The sequence below is a fragment of the Coregonus clupeaformis genome, chromosome 8, assembly GCF_020615455.1.
Source record: "Coregonus clupeaformis isolate EN_2021a chromosome 8, ASM2061545v1, whole genome shotgun sequence".
Lineage (NCBI taxonomy): Eukaryota > Metazoa > Chordata > Actinopteri > Salmoniformes > Salmonidae > Coregonus > Coregonus clupeaformis.
In genome coordinates, this window is record NC_059199.1 from 40,244,882 (window position 1) to 40,272,600 (window position 27,719).

Genomic DNA, 27,719 nt, shown 5'->3' on the forward strand with positions numbered 1-27,719 from the left:
ATAGGTGGAAGAGGAGGAAGGAGATAGTGTATAGGGGGGAAGTGGAGGAAGGAGATAGTATATAGGGGGAAGAGGAGGAAGGAGATAGTGTATAGGGGGAAGAGGAGGAAGGAGATAGTGTATAGGGTGAATAGGAGGAAGGGGATAGTGTATAGGGGGAAGAGGAGGAAGGATATAGTGTATAGGGGGAAGAGGGGGAAGGGGATAGTGTAAAGGGTGAAGAGGAGGAAGGAGATAGTGTATAGGGTGCAGAGGAGGAAGGGGATAGTGTATAGGGGGAAGAGAAGGAAGGAGATAGGGTATAGGGAGAAGAGGAGGAAGGAGATAGTGTATAGGGGAAGAGGGGGAAGGAGATAGTGTATAGGGAGAAGAGGAGGAAGGGGATAGTGTATAGGGAGAAGAGGAGGAAGGAGATAGTGTATGGGGGAAGAGGAGGAAGGAGGAAGGAGATAGTGTATAGGGGGAAGAGGAGGAAAGGGATAGGGTATAGGGGGAAGAGGAGGAAGGAGATAGTGTATAGGGTGAAGAGGAGGAAGGGGATATTGTATAGGGGAAGAGGAGGAAGGAGATAGTGTATAGTGGAAGAGGAGGAAGGAGAGAGTGTATAGGGTGAAGAGGAGGAAGGAGATAGTGTATAGGGAGAAGAGGAGGAAGGGGATAGTGTATAGGGAGAAGAGGAGGAAGGAGATAGTGTATGGGGGAAGAGGAGGAAGGAGGAAGGAGATAGTGTATAGGGTGAAGAGGAGGAAGGGGTTATTGTATAGGGAGAAGAGGAGGAAGGGGATAGTGTATAGGGAGAAGAGGAGGAAGGAGATAGTGTATGGGGGAAGAGGAGGAAGGAGGAAGGAGATAGTGTATAGGGTGAAGAGGAGGAAGGGGTTATTGTATAGGGGGAAGAGGAGGAAAGGGATAGGGTATAGGGGGAAGAGGAGGAAGGGGGTGGTGTATAGGGTGAAGAGGAGGAAGGAGATAGTGTATAGGGGGAAGAGGAGGAAGGAGATAGTGTATAGTGTGAAGAGGAGGAAGGAGATAGTGTATAGTGGGAAGAGAAGTGAGGAGATAGGGGGAAGAGGAGGAAGGAGATAGTGTATAGGGTGAAGAGGAGGAAGGAGATAGTGTATAGGGGGAAGAGGAGGAAGGAGATAGGGGGAAGAGGAGGAAGGGGTTATTGTAGAGGGAAAAGACAAATGCATATGATATCTTCCTCTCCCATCCCATGGTTTTGAGTGTTACCCCCAGTGTGTTAATGTTAACCCCAGTGTGTGAGTGTTACCCCCAGTTTTAGTGTTACCCCCAGTGTGTTAGTGTTACCCCAGTTTTAGTGTTACCCCCCAGTGTGTTAGTGTTATCCCCGGTGTGTTAGTGTTATCCCCCAGTGTGTTAGTGTTATCCCTGGTGTGTTAGTGTTACCCCCATTGTGTTAGTGTTAACCCCAGTGTGTTACTGATACCCCCAGTGTGTTAGTGTTACCCCCAGTGTGTTAGTGTTAACCCCAGTGTGTTAGTGTTACCCCCAGTGTGTTAGTGTTACCCCCAGTGTGTTAGTGTTACCCCTGGTGTGTTAGTGTTACCCCTAGTGTGTTAGTGCTATCCCCCAGTGTTTTATTGTTATCCCCCAGTGTGTTAGTGTTACCCCAGTGTGTTAGTGTTACCCCCAGTGTGTTAGTGTTACCCCCAGTGTGTTAGTGTTACCCCCAGTGTGTTAGTGTTACCCCCAGTGTGTTAGTGTTACCCCCAGTGTGTTAGTGTTATCCCCCAGTGTTTTATTGTTATCCCCCAGTGTCTTAGTGTTATCCCCCAGTGTGTTAGTGTTATCCCCCAGTGTGTTAGTGTTACCCCCATTGTGGTAGTGTTACCCCCATTGTGGTAGTGTTACCCCCATTGTGGTAGTGTTACCCCCAATGTGGCAGTGTTACCCCCAGTGTGTTAGTGTTACCCCCAGTGTGTTAGTGTTACCCCCAGTGTGTTAGTGTTATCCCCCAGTGTGTTAGTGTTATCCCCCAGTGTGTTAGTGTTATCCCCCAGTGTGTTAGTGTTATCCCCCAGTGTGTTAGTGTTACCCCCATTGTGTTAGTGTTATCCCCCAGTGTGTTAGTGTTATCCACCAGTTTGTTAGTGTTATCCACCAGTGTGTTAGTGTTATCTCCCAGTGTGTTACCCCCAGTGTGTTAGTGTTATCCCAGTGTATTAGTGTTATCCCCCAGTGTGTTAGTGTTACCCCCAGTGTGTTAATGTTATCCCCAGTGTGTTAGTGATATCCCAAGTGTGTTAGTGTTATCCCAAGTGTGTTAGTGTTACCCCCAGTGTGTTAGTTTTATCCCCCAGTGTGTTAATGTTATCCCCCAGTGTGTTAGTGTTATCCCCCAGTGTGTTAGTGTTATCCCCCAGTGTGTTATTGTTATCCCCCAGTGTGTTAGTGTTATCCCCCAGTGTGTTAGTGTTATCCCCCAGTGTGTTAATGTTACCCCCATTGTGTTAGTGTTACCCCCAGTGTGTTAGTGTTATCCCAGTGTATTAGTGTTATCCCCCAGTGTGTTAGTGTTACCCCCAGTGTGTTAGTTTTATCCCCCAGTGTGTTAATGTTATCCCCCAGTGTGTTAGTGTTATCCCCCAGTGTGTTAGTGTTATCCCCCAGTGTGTTAGTGTTATCCCCCAGTGTGTTAGTGTTACCCCCAGTGTGTTAATGTTATCTCCAGTGTGTTAGTGTTAACCCCAGTGTGTTAGTGTTATCCCCCAGTGTGTTAGTGTTATCCCCAGTGTGTTAAATCAAATCAAATCAAATTGTATTGGTCACATGCGCCGAATACAACAGGTGCAGACATCACAGTGAAATGCTTACTTACAGCCCTTAACCAACAGTGCATTATTTTTAACAAAAAAAGTAAAAATAAAACAACAACAAAAAAAGTGTTGAGAAAAAAAGAGCAGAAGTAAAATAAAATAACAGTAGGGAGGCTATATATACAGGGGGGTACCGTTGCAGAGTCAATGTGCGGGGGCACCGGCTAGTTGAGGTAGTTGAGGTAATATGTACATGTGGGTAGAGTTAAAGTGACTATGCATAAATAATTAACAGAGTAGCAGCAGCGTAAAAGGATGGGGTGGGGGGGCAGTGCAAATAGTCCGGGTAGCCATGATTAGCTGTTCAGGAGTCTTATGGCTTGGGGGTAGAAGCTGTTGAGAAGTCTTTTGGACCTAGACTTGGCACTCCGGTACCGCTTGCCGTGCGGTAGCAGAGAGAACAGTCTATGACTAGGGTGGCTGGAGTCTTTGACAATTTTGAGGGCCTTCCTCTGACACCGCCTGGTATAGAGGTCCTGGATGGCAGGAAGCTTTGCCCCAGTGATGTACTGGGCCGTACGCACTACCCTCTGTAGTGCCTTGCGGTCGGAGGCCAAGCAGTTGCCATACCAGGCGGTGATGCAACCTGTCAGGATGCTCTCGATGGTGCAGCTGTATATTTTTTTGAGGATCTGAGGACCCATGCCAAATCTTTTCAGTCTCCTGAGGGGAATAGTGTTATCCCCAGTGTGTTAGTGTTATCCCCCAGTGTGTTAGTGTTACCCCCAGTGTGTTAGTGTTATCAGTAGAGTAACAAGTCCCTATTGTTCCACTCCTATGTTTCTGTGCAAGTTAGTGGTGAAAATATTACATTGCTATCACAGTGGGACTTCATCTGTGTCTGTTTAAAAATGCATCACTGAGTGCTGTGACGGCTGTATTGTGGAGCTGAGGGCCAGCTACAGAGGAAAGGAGAGGAGAGGAAAGAGAGAGAGGGGGGTAGAGAGAGAGGAGAGAGAGCGAGAGAGAGCGAGAGAGAGAGAGAGGAAAGAAGAGGGGGGAGGAGAGAAAGAGAGGAGAGAAACAATGAAAGATTTATGACAGGCATAGGCAGCAGAGAGCAGCTTTATCTCGCCATTATTAACCAAATCACCTCTGAAAGATTCCACACAAATCACTGTAGATCACGGACTGAATATTCTACCACTCTATTTCTATCCCTGCCTAACTTTGTTATTCTCTCTTCCTCTGTCTCCTTCCTCTAACTCCTTCCTCTTTCTCCCTCCTCTGCCTCCTTCCTCTAACTTCTTCTTCTGTCTCCTTCCTCTGTCTCCTTCCTCTGGCTCCTTCCTCTGGCTCCTTGCTCTCTCTCTCTCTCCTTCCTCTGTCTGTCCAGTTCTGTATCTCTCACTTTTTTTGTATTATCTCCATCTCTTTCTCTCTCTCCTCACTTCTCCTTTCCCTCTCCCCCTTCTCCCTTTCTAACAGTTCATTTACTCCCTCCATTTCCCTCCCCTTCTCTGTCCTGCTCTTTCTATTTCCTCTACTTCTCCTCCTTCCTCCATCCTGTATCTCCCATACAGTTCCCACCCTCTCTCCGTCCCTCCCTCCCTCCTGCCATCCTCCCTCCCCGGTCTAGCTCTCCCATAGGGTCTATAGGAGATCTCATTTTCTCACGTTGTCTGTTTTCCCCGGACCCAGGGTATCTCTATGTAGATCTCGGTACTCTCTCTAACCTGCAAGCTGTTCTAATCAATGGGAGTTCACCCTCCCCTCTCTCCCTCGCCCTTTTATTGTCCCCCCTCACTCTCCTCTTTCTCTCTAACCCCCCAGGTGAACAGGTTAATGTTCTGGCAGTTTGAGATGCGCTCATGAAATTTCAATCCGGCGTCTGTTTTATCGTCACTGATTTAGGAAGAAGGGATGGAGGGATGGAGGGAGAGGGTGAGGGAAGGAGGGAATCACTTGCACAGCACAGTAGTTTAAACAGATGAGAGACTGCAACCACAGCTGCAGACCTGTAAAGACATTGATCTGTGTGGGATTGTTGCCCCCAAGTGGTGATATGTAGAATTGTAGACACATATGACTGGCAGTGCAATTAGCAGGTCACATGATGAGTGAAATGATCAAAGCTAATTTTGGGTAATGTGGTCTTTCATAGAACTCAGTAAAAATCGTTTTTGTATTCATATATTCAGAGAACAAGTAATTTGATAGATATTTGTTCATATTTAAATGCTTGGCCATATTGGGGGTAGATACATGATGTGAAAGAAGAGCATTTGAAGCATGAGGTGAGAAGAGAACTGTGGAGAGTGATTGTGACAGTAGAAATTAAAGAGAGAATAAAAGAGAGAAGAAGAAAAAAGAACAATTGGAGAATGGAGAGTTGGGATGAGAGAGACTTAAAGTGGGGGAAAGAAAGACTGGATGGAGTAGAGAGACTAAGAGAAAGGGAAAGAAAGACTGAGGATGGAGTAGAGACTAAGAGAAACAGAAAGAAAGACTGAGGATGGAGTAGAGACTAAGAGAAAGGGAAAGAAAGACTGAGGATGGAGTATAGACTAAGAGAAAGAGAAAGAAAGACTGAGGATGGAGTAGAGACTAAGAGAAACAGAAAGAAAGACTGAGGATGGAGTAGAGACTAAGAGAAAGGGAAAGAAAGACTGAGGATGGAGTAGAGACTAAGAGAAAGAGAAAGAAAGACTGAGGATGGAGTAGAGACTAAGAGAAAGGGAAAGAAAGACTGAGGATGGAGTAGAGACTAAGAGAAAGGGAAAGAAAGACTGAGGATGGAGTAGAGACTAAGAGAAAGAGAAAGAAAGACTGAGGATGGAGTAGAGACTAAGAGAAAGAGAAAGAAAGACTGAGGATGGAGTAGAGACTAAGAGAAAGGGAAAGAAACAGACTGAGGATGGAGTAGAGACTAAGAGAAACAGAAAGAAAGACTGAGGATGGAGTAGAGAGACTAAGAGAAACAGAAAGAAAGACTGAGGATGGAGTAGAGACTAAGAGAAAGGGAAAGAAACAGACTGAGGATGGAGTAGAGAGACTGAGAGAAAGGGAAAGAAAGACTGAGGATGGAGTAGAGAGTAAGAGAAAGGGAAAGAAACAGACTCAGTGAGCAAAATAGGGATTTCATAAAGAGAGAGGAACAAACTGAGAAGAGAGGAATAGAGAGAGAGAGAGAGAGAGAGTAAATGGATAAAACCAAAAGAGAGAATGAGAAAGAGAGATAAAAGGAACAAAGACTTCCAAGACCACGGGAGAGAAGGAGAACGAGAGAATGAAAAGTAGAGAGAGAGTAGATATGTGAGCATGAGTAAGTGAATTAGGAGAGGTCTGGAGATGAACAGTGGAGAGCCGCCACGGCCGGCCAGCGCTCTGCCGCTTTTTAAATTTCAGTTGATATGAATTAAATAAGCGCCACTGATCTCTCTTGGCCCTGGTGTAATTACTGGCAGAACAATTGTGGAGCCGCGCGACCGTCTAAACGCTCTTCCCCACCCCGTGCGCCACCACCTAAATGTTCCCCCACTCTCTTCCAGGTCGCCACTGATCTTGTCTGAGAATGTCAATTATCGTCTTAAGCGCCGACCGGAGAGAGAGAGAGAGAGAGAGAGAGGGATAGTGAGAGAGATGGAGGTAGGGCGAGAGAGAGGCATGAGTTCAGACTGCAGAATTTAAAAGGGAGGAGAAGGAGGAAGGATGCAGAAGGCGAGGGAAGGAGAGGGGGAGAGGGAAGGAGAGAATAGGGAAGGAGAGGGAAGGAGAAGGGGAGAGGGAATGAGAGGGAAGGAGAGGGAATGAGAGGGAAGGAGAGTGAAGGAGAGGGAAGGAGAGGGAAGGAGAGGGAAGGGAGGGAAGGAGAGGGAAGGAGAGGGAAGAGGGAAGAGAGGGAAGGAGAGGGAAGGAGAGGGAAGTAGAGGGGGGAGAGGGGTGAAGAGGGAAGGAGAGGAAAGAGAGGGGAGGAGAGGGAAGGAGAGGGGTGAAGAGGGAAGGAGAGGTAAGGAGAGTGAAGGAGAAGTATGATGATGAATATTAATCCTCTCTTCTGTATTATGAAATGTGGTTATTAAGTAGGAGACATGGCCTGTGCTCTGTGTGTGTGGGTCTCACAGTGGTATTAGTCCAATGTCCTGCTGTATCCCAAACATGGAGACACAGGAGCCCACAGCAGTAGGTCTCAGGGGAAACTCTGAATGGATGGTGGGTTTATTGACACAAAATGGCACTCACACAAATGGGTGCTGTATATTGGTGGTAGCAGAGTCTCTCTCTCTCTCTCTCTCTCTCTCTCTCTCTCTCTCTCTCTCTCTCTCTCTCTCTCTCTCTCTCTCTCTCTCTCTCTCTCTCTCTCTCTCTCTCTCTCTCTCTCTCTCTCTCTCTCTCTCCCTCCATCTCTCCATCTCTCTCTCCACTGTAAAAATAGAAAGTCTCAAAACACCATGATTGTCTAATGAAAACATGAAAAGTAGTGTACCTAAGCACTAAAGGAGATCAGAATCCATGGACAGTCCATTCGATTCGTCCAGGACCTGTCTGCCAAGCTGAGGAAAAAAACGCAGGGAATTAATTCTGATCAGACAGTCACTGGAGGAAAAAAGAATCAAGTCTCAACTCCGATTCCCGGCAGTGCTGTGGGTGTGGATGGAGTTCACAAGCGCAGATGAAGCCCAGAACAGGCTGCAATAAACTTTTCCAGTTGAAAGAGAGCCTGGTTCTCTGAGGAGAGGCAGAAAAAAGTGTTAAGCACACTAGACTACATGCAGTATAGCGCAGCAGGTAGCCTAGTGGTTAAGAGTGTTAGATCAGTAACCAACAGGTCGCTGGTTCAAATCCCTTAGCTGACTAGGTGAAAATTCTGTAGATGTGCCCTTGAGCAAGGCACTTAACCCTAGTTGCTCTGGATAAAAATGCTAAATGACAAAACATTTACAGTGTATTCGGACCCCTTGACTTTTTGTTACGTTACCGCCATATTCTATTTCTCAAAAATAAAAAACGGAAAAATAACATTTACATAAGAATTCAGACCCTTTACTCAGTACTTTGTTGAAGCACCTTTGGCAGCGATTACAGCATCGAGTCTTCTAGGGAATGACGCTACAAGCTTGGCACACCTGTATTTGGGGAGTTTCTCCCATTCTTCTCTGCAGATCCTCTCAAGCTTTGTCAGGTTGGATGGGGAGCATTGCTGCACAGCTATTTTCAGGGCTTTCCAGAGATGTTCGATCGGGTTCAAGTCCGGGCTCTGGCTGGGCCACTCAAGGACATACAGAGGCATGTCCCGAAGCCACTCCTGCGTTGTCTTGGCTGTGTGCTTAGGGTCATTGTCCTGTTGGAAGGTGAACTTTTGCCCCAGTCTGAGGTCCTGAGCACTCTGGAGCAGGTTTTCATCAAGGATCTCTCTATACTTTCCTCCGTTCATCTTTCCATTGATCCTGACTAGTCTCCCAGTCCCTGCTGCTGAAAAACATCCCCACAGCATGATGCTGCCACCACCATGCTTCACCATAGGGACTGGGATGCTGACGGGAGAGGTTGTGTTTTCTCTAGCAGGAGGTAAGCTTGGCTTCTTATATGGTGTTGAGTAAAGCTTAAACCATGTATTTAGATTGTAGGTAGGTATTGTAGGTAGTTTACTCAGGTAGTTATTGAAGGTTATTGTAGGTAATTATTGTAGGTAAGGACTGTATTCGGCGGACTCCGGCGAAGCACGAGGCTAGCCTACCCACTACTTGGACCAACAAAGCTAGCTAGCTAGCGGGTAGCTACCGGTAACTTTTAGCAACTGTGGTTAGCTGTTTCCAATGTTATTTCACGCTTAAGAGTACCTGTAATTGAGCCAGCTAGCTGCCACCTTCAGCTGTTTTTCTAACCTCATTATCATTAACGTTAGGTGGTTGGTAGCTGCTGTACTTAATTTCGGCTACTGATTGCAGTCTGCCAGTTTGGCTTTATACATAGCTTGGGCTTTGTCGGTAAGGCTTAAACTATGTATTTAGATTGTAGTTAGGTACTATAGGTAGGCATCGTGGGCTGTATATTATTAAGTAGTATAGGTAGGCATCGTGGGCTGTTGTGGGTAGCTGTTGTGTAGTTATTGTAGGTTACTTTTGTATTCGGCGGTGCCGGATGCTTAGCACGAGCTAGCTAGCTAACTCACCTCCTGGATTAGCTGGCGAGTTGCTATTAGCAACGGTTGCAACTAAAAACAATATCCTTTTAGCCAGCTACATTCGTTTGCAGCGACGCCGTTTTTCAAACAAAGTCAACACAGTAGCCATTGCTAGCCAGCCAACACTACCAGCAGGCTGTGGTAGCTAAATACAATATCTTTGTGCTAGCTACCCAACGTTTAATCGTTGCTGCGTTATGAAAGGTAAGCTTGGCTTCTTATATGGTGTTGAGTTAAGCTTAAACCATGTATTTAGATTGTAGGTAGGTATTGTAGTTTGGTATTATAGGTAGCTTGCTCAGGTAGTTATTGAAGGTTATTGTAGGTAATTATTGTAGGTAAGGACTGTATTCGGCGGACTCCGGCGAAGCACGAGGCTAGCCTACCCACTACTTGGACCAACAAAGCTAGCTAGCTAGCGGGTAGCTACTGGTAACTTTTTGCAACTATGGTTAATTGTTTCCAATGTTATTTCATGCTTAAGAGTACCTGTGATTGAGCCAGCTAGCTGCTACCATTCAGCTGTTTTTCTAACCTCATCCGAGGCATTAACGTTAGGTGGTTGGTAGCTGCTGTACTTAATTACAGCTACTGATAACAGTCTGCTGTAGTTTACAACAATTCTAATTTCTAAAGTGGAAGTTGGGAGAGTTTTACTCGGGTGGTTCAGTGAAACAATTATAGTTTCTGAGGTGGAAGTTGGGAGAGTTATATATATATTTTTTTTTTTGGTGAGGGAGGCCTGCTCTCTCCTTTCCCTGATGTTTAGTTCATTTCATCCCGATCTCCTCTGCATTATTGTAGCCATCTGCTGCAGCCTGTCAACTATGCCTCTGCCTATCCCTGTTCTCTCCTCTCCGCACAGGCTACACAAACGCCTCACACCGCGTGGCTGCTGCCTCTCTAACCTGGTGGTCCCTGCACGCACCACACACCTGGAGTTCCAGGTCTCAGGCAGCCTCTGGAACTGCCGTTCTGCCGCCAACAAGGCTGACTTCATCCCAGCCTATGCCACCCTCCAGTCCCTCGACTTCCTGGCACTGACGGAAACATGGATTACCACTGAAAACACTGCTACTCCTACTGCTCTCTCCTCGTCTGACCATGTGTTCTCGCATACCCCGAGAGCATCTGGTCAGAGGGGTGGTGGCACAGGAATCCTCATCTCTCCCAAGTGGTCATTCTCAATTTTTCCCCTAACCCATCTGTCTATCTCCTCATTTGAATTCCACGCTGTCACAGTCACTAGCCCATTTAAGCTTAATATCCTTGTCATCTATCGCCCTCCAGTTTCCCTTGGAGAGTTCATCAATGAGCTTGACGCCTTGATAAGTTCCTTTCCTGAGGATGGCTCACCCTTCACAGTCTTGGGGATTTCAACCTCCCCACGTCTACATTTGACTCATTTCTCTCTGCCTCCTTCTTTCCACTCCTCTCCTCTTTTGACCTCACCCTCTCACCATCCCCCCACTCACAAGGCAGGCAATACGCTTGACTTCATCTTTACTAGATGTTGCTCTTCTACTAATCTCACTGCAACTCCCCTCCATGTCTCCGACCACTACTTTGTATCCTTTTCTCTCTCGCTCTCCTCCAACACTACTCACTCTGCCCCTACACAGATGGTAACGCGCCGCCGCAACCCGCTCTCTCTCTCCCACTACTCTCTCCTCTTCCATCCTATCATCTCTTCCCTCTGCTCAATCCTTCTCCCTCCAATCTCCTGATTCTGCCTCCTCAACCCTCCTCTCCTCCCTTTCTGCATCCTTTGACTCCCTGTGTCCCCTATCCTCCCGGCCGGCTCGGTCCTCCCCTCCAGCTCTGTGGCTTGATGACTCATTGCGAGCTCACAGAACAGAGCTCCGGGCAGCTGAGCGGAAATGGAAGAAAACTAAACTCCCTGCCCGACCTGGCATCTTTTCACTCCCTCCTCTCTACATTTTCTTCATCTGTTTCTGCTGCTAAGGCCACTTTCTACCACTCTAAATTCCAAGCATCTGCCTCTAACCCTAGGAAGCTCTTTGCCACATTCTCCTCACTGCTGAATCCCCCCCTCCCTCTCTGTGGATGACTTTGTCAACCACTTTGAAAAGAAGGTTGACGACATCCGATCCTCGTTTGTTAAGTGTAATGACACTGCTGGTCCTGCTCACACTGCCCTACCCTATGCTTTGACTTCTTTCTCCCCTCTCTCTCCAGATAAAATCTTGCGACTAGTGACTGCAGGCCGCCCAACAACCTGCCCGCTTGAACCCATCCCCTCCTCTCTTCTCCAGACCATCTCCGGTGACCTTCTCCCCTACCTCACCTCGCTGATCAACTCATCCTTGACCGCTGGCCATGTCCCTTCCGTCTTCAAGAGAGCGAGAGTTGCACCCCTTCTCAAAAACCAACACTCGATCCCACTGATGTCAACAACTACAGACCAGTATCCCTTCTTTCTTTTCTTTCCAAAACTATTGAGCGTGCCGTCTTTAGCCAACTCTCTTGCTATCTCTCTCAGAATGACCTTCTTGATCCAAACCAGTCAGGTTTCAGGACTGGTCATTCAACTGAGACTGCTCTTCTCTGTGTCACGGAGGCTCTCCGCACTGCTAAAGCTAACTCTCTCTCCTCTGCTCTTGTCCTTCTAGACCTGTCTGCTGCCTTTGATACAGTGAACCATCAGATCCTCCTCTCCACCCTCTCCGAGCTGGGCATCTCCGGCGCGGCTCACTCCTGGATTGCGTCCTACCTGACCGGTCGCTCCTACCAAGTGGCGTGGCGAGAAGCTGTCTCCGCACCACGTGCTCTCACCACTGGTGTCCCCCAGGGCTCAGTTCTAGGCCTTCTCCTTTTCTCCCTATACACCAAGTCACTTGGCTCTGTCATATCCTCACATGGCCTCTCCTATCATTGCTACGCTGACGATACACAACTAATCTTCTCCTTTCCCCCTTCTGATAACCAGGTGGCGAATCGCATCTCTGCATGTCTGGCCGACATATCAGTATGGATGACGGATCACCACCTCAAGCTGAACCCTGGCAAGACGGAGCTGCTCTTCCTCCCGGGGAAGGACTGCCCGTTCCATGATCTCGCCATCACGGTTGACAACTCCGTTGTGTCCTCCTCACAGAGGGCGAAGAGCCTTGGCGTGACCCTGGACAACACCCTGTCGTTCTCCGCCAACATCAAGGCGGTGACCCGATCCTGCAGGTTCATGCTCTACAACATTCAGAGAGTACGACCCTGCCTTACACAGGAAGCGGCACAGGTCCTAATCCAGGCACTTGTCATCTCCCGTCTGGATTACTGCAACTCGCTGTTGGCTGGGCTCCCTGCCTGTGCCATTAAACCCCTACAACTCATCCAGAATGCCGCAGCCCGTCTGGTGTTCAACCTTCCCAAGTTCTCTCACGTCACCCCCCTCCTCCGCACACTCCACTGGCTTCCAGTTGAAGCTTCGCATCCGTTACAAGACCATGGTGCTTGCCTATGGAGCAGTGAGGGGAACGGCACCTCCGTACCTTCAGGCTCTGATCAGTCCCTACACCCAGGCGAGGGCATTGCATTCATCCACCTCTGGCCTGCTGGCTCCCTTCCTCTGCGGAAGCATAGTTCCCGCTCAGCCCAGTCAAAGCTGTTCGCTGCTCTGGCACCCCAACGGTGGAACAAGCTCCCTCACGACGCCAGGACAGCGGAGTCACTCACCACCTTCCGGAGACATTTGAAACCCCCACCTCTTTAAGGAACACCTGGGATAGGATAAGGTAATCCTTCTACCCCCAAAAAAAAAAAAAAGTATAATTGTAAAGTGGTTATCCCACTGGCTATAGGGTGAATGCACCAATTTGTAGTCGCTCTGGATAAGAGCGTCTGCTAAATGACGTAAATGTGCCCTTGAGCAAGGCACTTAACCCTAATTGCTCCTGTAAGTCGCTCTGGATAAGAGCGTCTGCTAAATGACTAAAATGTAAATGTAAATGGATGGTGCCAGGTTTCCTCCAGAAGTGATGTTTGGCATTCAGGCCAAATAGTTCAATATTGGTTACATCAGACCAGAGAATATTGTTTCTCATTGTCTGAGAGTATTTAGGTGCCTTTTGACAAACTCCAAGCGGGCTGTCATGTGCCTTTTACTGAGGAGTGGCTTCCGTCTGGCCACTCTACAATAAAGGCCTGATTGGTGGAGCGCTGAAGGGATGGTTGTCCTTCTGGAAGATTCTCCCATTTCCACAGAGGAACTCTAGAGCTCTGTCAGAGTGACCATCGGGTTCTTGGTCACCTCCCTGACCAAGGCCCTTCTCCCCCAATTGCTCAGTTTTACTGGGCGGCCAGCTCTAGGAAGAGTCTTGGTGGTTCCAAATGTCTTCCTTTTAAGAATGATGGAGGCCACTGAGTTCTTGGGGACCTTCAATGCTGCAGACATTTTTTGGTACCCTTCCTCAGATCTGTGCCTCGACACAATCCTGTCTCGGAGCTCTACGGACAATTCCTTCGACCTCATGGCTTGGTTTTTGCTCTGACATGCACTGTCAACTGTGGGACCTTATATAGACAGTTGTGTGCCTTTCCAAATCATGTCCAATCAACTGAATTTACCACAGGTGGACTCCAATCAAGTTGTAGAAACATCTCAAGGATGATCAATGGAAACAGTATGCACCTGAGCTCAATTTCGAGTCTCGTAGCAAAGTGTCTGAATCCGTATGTAAATAAGGTATTTCTGTTTTTATTTTCAATACATTTGCAAAAATGTTTTGCCTTTGTCATTATGTGGTATTGTGTGTAGATTGATTGAGGAAATAAATAATTTAATCCATTTTAGAATAAGGCTGTAATGTAACAAAATGTGGAAAAAGTGAAGGGGTCTGAAAACTTTCCCAATGCACTGTAGGCTTGTAGACTTCATACAAATGAATGTAAGTGGTGCAGAGCCTGTGGTCTAGCGACAACACACCTGGTTTAGAAACGTCACCCCTCCCCACTGAACACCAGGGTTCAATTCTCAGCTTCAACCCTTCAATCTGTTTCACCCACCTATCTGTATCCCCTCTGTCATTTAATAACTGTCTCAATATAGTGTCAAAATACCCCAAAAATGTATTTTAAAAAATGTATGCAATTCTTTTGAATGATTTGTTAATTTAATTTTACCAAAATAGTGTAAGAATAAATCCAATGTAATATGTTGTTCAGAATGTAAGTATATTTCATGAGGAAAACCAAAGAGACTGAGAGAGAAAATTGAGTGATTGAACTCATTGGAAGTCTTTGGTTTTAGTCACTGTGAATTTCCTATCTTGCCATGTGTTTTTACAGGATTGTGGGTAGTATACAGTCCCAGTCAAAAGTTTGGACACACCTACTCATTCAAGGGTTTTTCTTTATTTTTACTATTTTCTACATTGTAGAATAATAGTGAAGACATCAAAAATATTAAATTGAATTTAAAATTAATCGTGTCCAAACTTTTGACTGGTACTGTATATTTTTTGGACTTGATGATTCTTTCACACAATGTTGTGTGCATGTTTGAAGAAAGAAAAATATATGTATATGTTAATATTAACGTTGTTGTGCCATGAGGTGTAATGGATGATGATGAACAGATTTCAAAACAGTCAGAGAAACTGACGGTCAATGAGGACCCATTCCCACATGATTGTCAACGGAAGAGGCAACTGCAGAATCCTCAATTCTTGCAGTTCAACCTCCAGTTAGTGCTGGTGGTTTGAACACTGTGCTTGACAATGCCTGCCAAAACGGTATATAATGGCAAATGATCAAATACATAAAACAGTGTAAAACATTAAGGGACATCAGACAAAGGGATCTAATTCTGCACTAAATGGGATTCAAAACATCATAATGGTGTTTAGAAGCTTTTAGAAAGCGGAAACGACACCAAAAGAGAAGGTATGTAATTCTGCACTAAACAGGACTCGAAACATCTGTTAGTGCTCCCAGTCCCTGGCAAGGTGTTGCACAACACTTGATTTAGTGGTGTTACAAAACACCATGTAATGTTTCAGAACATCTCAGGATGACGTGCTTCAATACTCCAGCAAAGTTATGGTTTCGTCTCCTTCAAGTTGGTGGCAGTTCAGTTGACGCTAGTTTTGGTGTTACAAAGCACTTCATTTTACCAGTGTTCTCTCATCCATCCATCAATGGACCTCTCCATCGTGCTCCTCCCCACCATAAGTCCCTCTGCGTCTCAGAGGGAGCGTGTTACCTTCATCTCCCTCTCAGTACAAACAGGTAAACATCATGAAACATTTAGAGCAGAGCCGCATCTCACAAATTTCCTCTGGCAACCCAGAGACACACACACACATACAAACAGATGCTCCCAAAACACAGGGCTTTGGTGTGTCTGCGCGTGCATCTGTGCATGTTTTTGTGTTTATGTGTGTGTGTGTGTGCTGGGGAAATACTTTTGTTCTGGTGTCTTGCCAAGGGCTTTTCACTTTAAAAACATGCATTCAGATAATCAGATGACATCCGTGTAGATGTACATTTATGGCAAGTATTTAGTAGTGGAGGGAAAGGATCAGGGATAAAAAATCATGTTTCACTCAACTAGCTGGTTACTGTGAATAATTATTAACTATTCCTTTGTCTAAATGGAGATGTGTTTTCCCCTGGTGTGTGTATGAAGGTGTGCATCACTGTGGTGTGTGTAGGGAGGTTTGTGTGGGACTGGTGTTTATAGGGTTTGTGTTGGCCTGGTGTGTGATGTGTGTTGACCTGGTGTGTGTATAGGTGTGTGTTGACCTGGTGTGTGTATAGGTGTGTGTTGACCTTGTGTGTGTATAGGTGTGTGTTGACCTGGTGTGTGATGTGTGTTGACCTGGTGTGTGTATAGGTGTGTGTTGACCTGGTGTGTGTATAGGTGTGTGTTGACCTTGTGTGTGTATAGGTGTGTGTTGACCTGGTGTGTGGTGTGTGTTGGCCTGGTGTGTGGTGTGTGTTGGCATGGTGTGTGGTGTGTGTTGGCCTGGTGTGTGGTGTGTGTTGGCCTGGTGTGTGGTGTGTGTTGGCCTGGTGTGTGGTGTGTGTTGACCTGGTGTGTGGTGTGTGTTGAGCTGGTGTGTGGTGTGTGTTGGCCTGGTGTGTGTATAACAGCCAGGTCACCCGTGATACAAGTCAGTATTCGATGTCCATCCATGTCTGAGGACGTCAGGAGATGACGTGGAAACCGGCCACTAAGGCCCTAAGCATCTGCCTCTGATTCCAAAAGTTGCAAGTTTGAATCCAGCGACAGAAAGTTGTTTTTGAGATTTTTGTTTGAAGCCTATCCCAAACATTCACGATTACCTTAACCATTCTGAGTTAATGCTTAAGCTTAAGATTTCGGAGTTAATGCCTAAATTGAACCCTATCCTTAAAAAATCAGAGTTAATGCCTAAATTTAACCCTAACCTTAAAAAGTCTGAGTTAATGGCAAAGGAGAGAGAAGGGGAGATAAATGGAGAGGAGGAACGGAGGATAAGTCAGTAACATATTAAAAATGCATGTTTTCTAACTCATTTCAGAAGCTCCACTGGCCAACAAATCATTCTAATGTGGCCAAGGTCGGAAGTTGACGCTTTCTTGTTCTAATTGCCTAGGGGCTGCATGGGCATTCAATCAGCTATAAAATGCAAAACTGCACTTAAAGAAATTACACTGATGCACTAGGAATACATATTGCCGCTTAGGGCCATTTCATCTGATACAGGTTATAAGTGATAAAGAGATTGCTTAGTGACATAAGCTATTCCCACATTTACACTCACATGCATGGATACATAAAATATTAGCGTATGCATATGTATGCACACACAAACACACACACACACAGAGAGAGAGACAACCCACACGACACACAAACAATTCCATTAACATGAAGAAACGTTATGTGATCATAAAAGGGTAACTAAGTGTTGTGTGTGTGTGTGTGTGTGTTTGTGTGGGTGTGTGTGTCGTTCAATTACTTTGAGGTCAATCACTGTAGGTCATAAACAGTACCAGGCATTTTGGTTGTTTTTTCCACCCCGCATTTTGATCATCTGACCTCAAGAGGCCAATATAACACCTTCTCACACCATGTGTGAATTAATTGTCACGTGTGCATACGATGATCATCTAATAATCTAATTGGTCCAAAATACATTCCCAACCATGTGGTTTGACTTCAAATTAAATGCTTGAAGATAATGATTCTCATAAGCAGCCTATGCTTTATTCTAACGCACCAAATTATTAACCAATCTTAAGGACATTATCAAGATAAATATTGAACTCATTCATTGTTTGTTATCAATATTATATGGAAATAATAGGCATTTTATCTAAGAAAATGTAGCTTATTTCCGAACAAAGTAGCCACTTTCATTTGCTATAGAAATACATGTAAAAACATAAATGCTAAGGATGTGGCTTTTGCAAGCGCCAACATCCCTCTTGAAAAAGTTGACAATTGCAAAATGTGTGCATACATTAATTCTTTTTCAGAGTCTATTGATGCACCCATGCGTCAATCTAATTAACTTAATAAAAAAAAATCCCTATCAAATTTAAGTTCGAGATATCTGTTTTTTTGGTTAGGGTTAGGGTTAGAATTTTGGTTAAAATGTTGTCAAAAAAACCAAAAATATTTCCTGAGCTTTATTATAGCTCATAGATATAGGACAGACACTTCAAAACCATATTCCTTATGATTTCTTTTTTGACTATCTGTTTTTCCATTTATGAATGTGTTATTCAATGCGTTTCTATGTAGCGAAGGCCAAATGCAATATTTTATCAAATAATTTGTAAATATTTATTGGGGATACCTACAGGACTCTTAAAATTCCAAATCAAATAGCTAAATGATCCACGGTATGACCATCTTATGCTGATACACTGTATTAACAGGCAGAACTATTCAACAGTGTCAGCATATCATTCCGAGTAACTGCACATTTACGAGCGCTTTGTGGAGGTTGAGAAGCGTACAGTATATCTCCAAATACTGCGGTCTTAACAGAGTTGGAGATGTTGTTGGGTTGTTATTTCTATAGTGAATGAAAATAGGCTAACCATTTATGTTCTGAAAATAGTCTACATTTCCCCCCCTTTTTCTGATATAAAAATGCCTCTCATACCCATATGTTAAGAACAGACAATGACTACATTATGACATATTGTTGTTTCACTATATCCTCCACAACCTATCTAAACTTTCTTGGGTAGAAGCATTCTTCTGAGACGTAATGTGTTTCTTTTATTTCAGATGGTCGTGTATCCTGTCTTTATAATCTAATGCTAAATTGCAGGTTTTGCTGAATATATTGTTGCCATTTGCAGGGTATTGGTGCGCTCTTTTTTCAATATTCTGATTTTTTTATTTTTTTTTTCTGGTTGGAGTCAAAGTCTCTCCCCTTTAACTGTCCTAATTGCCCCATTGTTATAACCTCCGATGATCCGGGATTTAGTCTGTTGGAGAGGATCAGCTTGAGCAAAGTGAGGTGTAGAATCAATAATCTTCAAATAGTATCCCCCCCCCAAAAAAAAAAAAAACACTCTGCATAAAAGATACAGAACACACAGGGAGTGTCTAACTCAGTCAGTATGAGCATGTAGCTGGATTCACACACACATATACACACATGCACACACACACACACACAAACACACACAAACACTTATACACACACACAAACTCTCTTACACTCTTAGATAAAAAGGTGCTATCTAGAACTGAAGACAGTTCTTCGGCGTTCCCCATAGGAGAACCCATTTGGTTCCAGGTAAAACCCTTTTGGGTTCCATGTAAAACATTTTCCACAGAGGGTTCTACATGGAACCCAAAAGGGTTCTACCTGGAACCCAAAAGGGCTCTCCTATGGGGACAGCTGAAGAACCCTGTCGGAACCCTTTTTTCTAAGAGTGTACAGACAATAACCGGCTAATTAAATAATGACATCATTATAAGGACATTCAGGACTATAGCACTCTGGAAAGCTATTCAATCAACGTCTGTGTCCAGCTTTGCAGGATGTTCCGAAAACAATATTTAACAGCATGAGATTTTCAACGTAGCTTCATAGACTGTTAGTACCTGGTGTAGCCCATTGCAATTAAGAACATTGCTCTGGCTATTAAAGTATTTATTTCTGTTTCTTGCAGGGGATCCCCAATAGAGTAGCACAGTATGAGTCATAGGACCCATGAAACCTAGAGGTCAAACAGGGAAATGGTTGATAGAATTGATTAAAATCACCTTGTCTGAGAGAGATTTGCATGGTTATCAAACGTCACACCAGTGTAAGCCTACCCAAAACACAGCCCTTATTTTAAGTGTTTCTAAAATCCCCTATGTGAAAAATGAATGGTGGAAAAACGATTGGAACCATTTCCCTGTTTGACCGCTAGGTTTTATAGGTATTATGACACCACCACTGTGGCGCTCTATATGTCTGTGAATGTTGGTGTGCCTTGAGAGGACGAGAATGGTGAAGGGGAATTTATCCAAACACATGTGGTCTGATAATCGTAAGTATGGGCTCTTATTCAGTGTGAATGCATGTTGACATTCACCCTCAGTCACTGTTGAAAAGACATAGCCCTAAAGCTTATAAACAGCTAGGTTACAGGTTAGCTACATGATCGTTTGGACATTCACAAACGTTGAGAGAGGGAGAGAGAGGGAGGGAGACAGAGAGTGAGAGAGGGAGAGAGGGAGAGAGGCAGGCACACGTTGATTAAAGCACATCTCGTTCAGAAAAATAAGTTATTGTAACCCTGGGTGCTAGTTAGCTTAGCATCATCTCAGACAGCAGCCTAGTTAACAGAGCAGTAGAGGAATACATTACACTACAGGGGAGAGCAAAGCTAGCAGTAGAGGTATACATTAACACTACAGGGGAGAGCAAAGCTAGCAGTAGAGGTATACATTAACGCTACAGGGGAGAGCAAAGCTAGCAGTAGAGGAATATATTAACACTACAGGGGAGAGCAGAGGTAACTACTGACGTGGGAAACAGTAAACACACACAACACACTGCCAACACACGATTTACATAAAGTGTAGTCAACTTTGTTCTAAGGGTAGAAAGAATCTGATGGGTTTCTGAAAGGTCAATGGGCGGAGTTTAACAGATGCACAACTTTTAAAAATATGAACTGAGAATCTTGTAAAAAGCACTTTGAGTTACAAGTTGTAACGTTTTGAAATAATTATTGTGTTACAGTAGTCAGACAAATGTGATAATACAGTGAGGGAAAAAAGTATTTGATCCCCTGCTGATTTTGTACGTTTGCCACTGACAAAGAAATGATCAGTCTATAATTTTAATGGTAGGTTTATTTGAACAGTGAGAGACAGAATAACAACAAAAAAATCCAGAAAAACGCATGTCAAAAATGTTATAAATTGATTTGCATTTTAATGAGGGAAATAAGTATTTCACCCCCTCTCAATCAGAAAGATTTCTGGCTCCCATGTGTCTTTTATACAGGTAACGAGCTGAAATTAGGAGCATACTCTTAAAGGGAGTGCTCCTAATCTCAGTTTGTTACCTGTATAAAAGACACCTGTCCACTGAAGCAATCAATCAATCAGATTCCAAACTCTCCACCATGGCCAAGACCAAAGAGCTCTCCAAGGATGTCAGGGACAAGATTGTAGACCTACACAAGGCTGGAATGGGCTACAAGACCATCGCCAAGCAGCTTGGTGAGAAGGTGACAACAGTTGCTGCGATTATTCGCAAATGGAAGAAACACAAAAGAACTGTCAATCTCCCTCGGCCTGGGGCTCCATGCAAGATCTCACCTCGTGGAGTTGCAATGATCATGAGAACGGTGAGGAATCAGCCCAGAACTACACGGGAGGATCTTGTCATTGATCTCAAGGCAGCTGGGACCATAGTCACCAAGAAAACAATTGGTAACACACTACGCCGTGAAGGACTGAAATCCTGCAGCGGCCGCAAGGTCCCCCTGCTCAAGAAAGCACATATACAGGCCCGTCTGAAGTTTGCCAATGAACATCTGAATGATTCAGAGGAGAACTGGGTGAAAGTGTTGTGGTCAGATGAGACCAAAATCGAGCTCTTTGGCATCAACTCAACTCGCCGTGTTTGGAGGAGGAGGAATGCTGCCTATGACCCCAAGAACACCATCCCCTCCATCAAACATGGAGGTGGAAACATTATGCTTTGGGGGTGTTTTTCTGCTATGGGGACAGAACAACTTCACCGCATCAAAGGGACGATGGACGGCACCATGTACCGTCAAATCTTGGGTGAGAACCTCCTTCCCTCATCCAGGGCATTGAAAATGGGTTGTGGATGGGTATTCCAGCATGACAATGACCCAAAACACACTGCCAAGGCAACAAAGGAGTGGCTCAAGAAGAAGCACATTAAGGTCCTGGAGTGGCCTAGCCAGTCTCCATACCTTAATCCCATAGAAAATCTGTGGAGGGAGCTGAAGGTTCGAGTTGCCAAACGTCAGGCTCGAAACCTTAATGACTTGGAGAAGATCTGCAAAGAGGAGTGGGACAAAATCCCTCCTGAGATGTGTGCAAACCTGGTGGCCAACTACAAGAAACGTCTGACCTCTGTGATTTCCAACAAGGGTTTTGCCACCAAGTACTAAGTCATGTTTTGCAGAGGGGTCAAATACCTATTTCCCTCATTAAAATGCAAATCAATTTATAACATTTTTGACATGCGTTTTTCTGGATTTTTTTGTTGTTATTCTGTCTCTCACTGTTCAAATAAACCTACCATTAAAATTATAGACTGATCATGTCTTTGTCAGTGTGCAAACGTACTAAATCAGGAGGGGATCAAATACTTTTTTATCTCACTGTATCTCTAAGATACAACTGGTCTCTTGAAAAATGGTAAAATGTAGCAAGCTAGCAGCAACATGCTAAGCTAATTAAGCAACAATGTAACTTAGCTACTCACGTTGAATGAATGAACAGAGTTAGCAAGCTACTGGCTAGGTGTCGAACATTGTGTGCAGATCTACAGCATATTGGTAGCTGTCGGTGGTGTGTGTTTGTGAGTGTGTGTTTTTGCTCCAGTGGGGTGAGACCACCCTGATTAATAAACCTGTTATTCTCTGTGAGTCCTTTCTCTCTATCCTTAGATCATTGAGGATCCCACAGGGAGTAGATCTATCCTCTTTATCCCTGTAGAGAACCACTCTGCTCTCTCTGCTCCTCATCACATCCACAGATCAATGAGAGAGAGAGAGAGAGAGAGAGAGAGAGAGAGAGAGAGAGAGAGAGAGAGAGAGAGAGAGAGAGAGAGAGAGAGAGAGAGAGAGAGAGAGGAGAGAGAGAGAGAGAGAGAGAGAGAGAGAGAGAGAGAGAGAGAGAGAGAGAGAGAGAGAGAGAGAGAGAGAGAGAGAGAGAGAGAGAGAGAGAGAGAGAGAGAGAGAGCTTATTGATTAACTCCCAGCGACCCGTAGCATTGATCGGAGGAGACCTACCGTAAGAAGTTGTCCTTGTTATGCTGAAGCAGCTTGCAGAGGATAGAGGTGAGTTATACTACTGAAGGACAAGGAACATTTGGCTTCCACTTGTTGGAGTTGTTTCTTTTATTTTTTTGAGGCCATGTAAGATTGAGGCCATACTTTCTCCAGTATGGGAGCCTGCATTGAGCAACCAACAAGAGCTAATTCTTCAGTCAAGAGGTTCTGAGTGCACGTGGGTACAGATAGACAACACACACACACACACACACTCATACACACATACACACGACATAGACTTTATTCTAGGGTTGCTCATTCGTTCCTCTGGGCTGATCTCATTTGACTCCTACGCCAAAATGTGTACACAGTGGAGCTTCCTTATTATCATGAATCTGAAACACACACACACACACACAGGTACACACACACACAACTACACACACACACAGTTACACGTACACACAGTTCAAACACCGGTTGTTTATGTGTGTGGGTGATTGTTATATAATACGGACCCCCCATAGTGCACAGGCTCCGAAGTGGGAGTTGTGTGTGTGTGTGTGTGTGTGTGCGTGCGTGTGCATGTGCGTGTGTGTGTGTGTGTGTGCGTGTGCGTGTGTGTCCGTGGGGCTGGCACTTGAAGGACTTCAGGCCTCTGATCTCTGAGCACATAATCCAAACAGGGGAGAGAATGAGCTGCATACATACTCCCACACAGAGAGAGAGGGAGAGAGGGAGAGAGAGAGGGAGAGAGAGAGGGAGAGAGAGGGAGAGAGGGGGGAGAGCGAGAGGGGGAGAGCGAGAGAGAGAGAGAGAGAAATGGAGAGGGAGAGGGAGAGAGAGAGAGAGAGAGAGAGAGGGGGAAGAGGGAGAGGGAGAGGGAGAGGGAGAGGGAGAGAGGGAGAGGGAGAGGGAGAGGGAGGGAGAGGGAGGAGAGTGAGGGAGAGGGAGAGAGAGGGGGGAGAGCGAGAGAGAGAGAGAGAGAGAGGGGGGAGAGAGATAGAGGTGGAGAGGGAGAGGGAGAGGGAGAGGGAGAGAGAGAGGGAGAGAGAGGGAGGGAGACAGAGAGTGAGATAGGGAGAGAGGGAGAGAGGCAGGCACACAGACATCAGTGGGAACTCTGATGTCTGTTTCTAATTTCTTCTGGAAAATGCATTTGGCATGGGGATAGAGCACAGGGAAATTCAGGTTTGAGTCTGATTTGCGGTTCATGTTTAGAAAACTCTCCGGAAAACTTGAGAAAGATGAGAGAAAGCAGAGATTCTATTACCTGGGAGCCAATAGGAATCTGACTTGATGGTCATGTGACCTACTTTTAAAACCGGCATGCCAACTCAACTCCTTGTCCTGATCCTAACCCGACCACCTCAAAACACACACACACATACACACCCTCCCAGACACCAGTGGAAACTTACTACTGTATCTCCTGATGTGTTCTTTCATTAGGCTGTGTCAGCGTATTCCGCAGCCCCTCCCCCTCTCCTCTTCTCTCTGGATGGAAAGAATGAGAGAGAAAGAAAAAAAGTGTGCTGTTGGAATATGTCAGCTGGTCATATGGGCCCAATATCCTCTTAGTGGAGTTGATGTGGCACGAGTTAGTCTCACTGTCTGCTGCTAACAGGAAGTTCTCTCTCTCTCGCCCTCTCTCTCTCGCTCTCTCTCTCTCGTCGGAGTGCATGCAGGGAGTGAGTCGTGAAGCAGGAGTGATTGTGAGAGCGACAGGAATTATTTTCACTCTATTGGGTTTCGGTGTGTGTATATATATTGATTAGTTTATTTGTTTTAAGGTTATCTTGTCTAACTATCACTAAGCACATATAGGGGTGGTGGGATGGTTGAGGTTGTTTTTCTCAAGGGCACAACCAGCGGGTCGGGCTGGTTGTGGGGTATGCTTAATAGCCACAAGAAGAAGGTACAAGATGAAAACGTCTAATTTCCAAGACTAGGGATTACACCCAATATCACAGAGTCAGAAAGAAAGGTGTTATTTCTGGATTTGAGAGGGTTGGAAGAGGTGAAGAAAGTTATTGTCACGTACGTTGTATAAAGGATCGGACCAAGGTGCAGCGTGGTATGCGTACATGTTAAATTGATTAAATAAACACTTGACAAAATAACAAAAGCAACTGAACGTGAAGTTCTAAAGGCTAACAGCAACAAGACTAAACAGAAACAAGATCCCACAACATAGGTAGGCAAAATGGCTGCCTAAGTATGATCCCCTATCAGAGACAACGATCGACAGCTGCCTCTGATTGGGAACCACACCCGGCCAACATATAAATATATAACCTAGAACAACTAGCATTCACACCCTGACCAAACTAACTAGATATAATATAACAGGGCTCTCAAGGTCAGGGCGTGACAGTTATACTTTCTAACGCGCCACCATTTGTTAGAGATTAAGTGTTGGAACGAGAGTTATCTCGTCATGGTCAACTTGTATCTACAATAAAGAAGGTTCTTTTTGGATGCAAATCTCCTTTGCTGAAACATGTCGTGTGTCTCATATGATTTTAAAGAAGGACACTGACAAACTGAATTTAGCATTCAGTTTTAAGATTGATGGATTTGATTATGTCTTCTACGCTTCTACTGAATCAATGAAATGCTTTGGCTGTGGAAGAGAGGGGCATTTAGTACATTATTGTCCCGAGAACGAGCGCGCAGAGCCCGGTAGCAGCTCTAGTGCTGGTGCAGCTAATGCACCACCGCGAAGGGATGAACATTCTAAGGGTGCAGGGGAAGGGAGAAGGTGGGCAGATGTGGTTGGAAAAGTAAGAAAGGAAAGCAGTGTGGCTACGGAGGCAATTGTGGTAGATCAGAACAAAGAGGGAGAGGAAACAGTCGGTGAGATTGCGACTGCGGTCGCTGAGGTGGTGCTGGAAAATGAAATTGGAGGTCAAGAGGAGATTGAAATAATGGAAAAGGAAGCAGCTGTTTTCAAAGTACCGAGGAGTAAGAGGAAGAATTTAAGGGGTGTTGAAGGGTCTAATTCTAAGAGAAAGGTAGAGATTGATAAATCAGTTGAGGATAAACAGGTTGTAGAGATGGTGGAGTTTTCTTCTGGGGAGGATAGCGAGACTGAGTCATCTGACGCGTCACAACAAAATAGCGAGAAAAATGGGGTTGAAGGGAGGTATGGGATTGAGAAGGTATGTCAATTTCTGAAGTTGACAAAAGGGAAGAAATATATGCAGGATTATAATGTAACATATTTTTTTCCTGAAAGTGAATTGTTTATTGAATCAGCAAAGTTTCTGATGTCAAAAATAACAGGGGGATGTTTGACAAGCCTTGAAATCGCTAGACTCAAGAAAGTGGTCACGAGAGTGATAAGTGATGTAAATTCTAAAGAAAATGAAAGAGTTCAGTCGCAGCCTTAACTCTGTAAATAGATGTGGTTTCTGGATCTTCCTCTGTACTTAAAAAAAAATCCATGAGCAGTTTTAAGATTTCTTCTTTAAACGTAAATGGTGCGAGAGACGTTAAAAACATAGCTGTAGTGTATGAGTTAATTAGGGGAAAGGGAAGTGACATAGGTTTTCTACAAGAAACGCATAGTAATATGGAAAATGGACAGTGGTGTGTAGTCATAAAAACTCAAAAAGTGGGGGTGTGGCCATCTTGTTCTCAAAAGGGTTTTTGCCTTTGTCATATGAGGTTGAAGAGGTAGTTGAGGGGAGGGTATTAAAAGTTAGAGCGAGGTATGAAAACATCACTATGTGTCTGATAAATGTATATACCCCAGTGGTGGCAGTTAGGAGGGTATGTTTTTTAGAGACATTATCAAATACCATTGAGAAATGTAATACTGAAGATGATCTATTTATTGCTGGGGATTTAACAGCACAGTCAGTGATTTAGATAGAAATCACAAAGAACCTCATATAGCCTCAAGGACTTTTAAAAAACTCCTCATTGTAACACATGAACTGTGTGATATTTGGCTGAGTCAACATGGAGGCACGAGACAGTACACCTGGGCCCATGTGAGAGAGAACACCATCTCTATGGCCAGGTTAGATAGGTTTTATTGTTTTGAGCATCAATCTCAGGTCTATAAATCAAGTGTGATAACCCCAGTGGGATTTTCTGATCATTGTTTAATAACAGAGGTGGTGTTCATTAACGCTGTAAAACCCAAAAGCACATACTGGCATTTTAATATAACTTTATTGAGTGATGCTCACTTCAGGAAATGTTTTAGTTTTGGGAGAGGTGGAGGTCTCAAAAGGCCAGTTTTATATCCCTTCAACAGTGGTGGGATATAGGGAAAATCCAGATTCAACAATTCTGTAATCAATACATGAGGAATATCACCAAAGACATCACCAGATCAATGAAAGCCCTAGAGTCTGACATAGTGGAACTCCTGACGTTGGTTGAGACCACAGGAGATCGAGGCCATACTCAGGCCCTCAAGAGGAAAAAAGCTGCATTGGCAGACCTGCTGGGTATCAGAGCACAGGGGGCATTGGTGAGAAGTACGTTTCAGGGAATCTCTGAAATGGATGCCTCATCCAAATTTTTCTTTGGTTTAGAGAAAAAGAATGGACAAAGAAGAATTATTAATTGTCTCAAATCAGCTGTTGGACAGGAGCTCACGAGCCCTAGTGAAATTAGAAAGAGGGCAGTAGAGTTCTATGCTGATCTCTACAAGTGTGAGTACAAAGAGGATAAAACAGTGACACAGCAGTTCCTTGATGGGCCCCCACAGGTGGCTGCAGAAGCTCAGGTTGAGCTAGAGCAACCATTGTCTTTGCAGGAGCTATACACTGCATTAAAAGGCATGGGAATGGAAGGGCACGAGGCATTGATGGGCTTCCCGTTGACTTTTTAAAGTATTTTTGGGCTATGTTAGGAGAGGAGTGGCTAGCAGTAGTTAATGATAGTTTAACCGGAGGGTTACTACCGCACCAATTTGTAAGTCGCTCTGGATAAGAGCGTCTGCTAAATGACTTAAATGTAAATGTAAATGATAAGCTGCAGAAGGGCTGTCCTCACCCTACTGCCAAAAAAGGGTGACCCTAGGGAGGTGAAGAACTGGAGGCCGGTGGCTTTATTGTGCACTGATTATAAGATCCTGTCAAAGGCTTTGTCCAACAGGGTGAGGGAGGTGATGGGGCAAATCATACATACGGACCAGTCCTACTGTGTTCCCGGCAGGCAGATAGGGGATAACATTTCTCAGATTCTGGATTTTTTGGACGCCTCTAGGGCTATTGGGTTGGATGCTGGTCTAATTTCAATTGATCAGCAAAAGGCATTTGACCGAGTTGAACATCAATACTTATGGG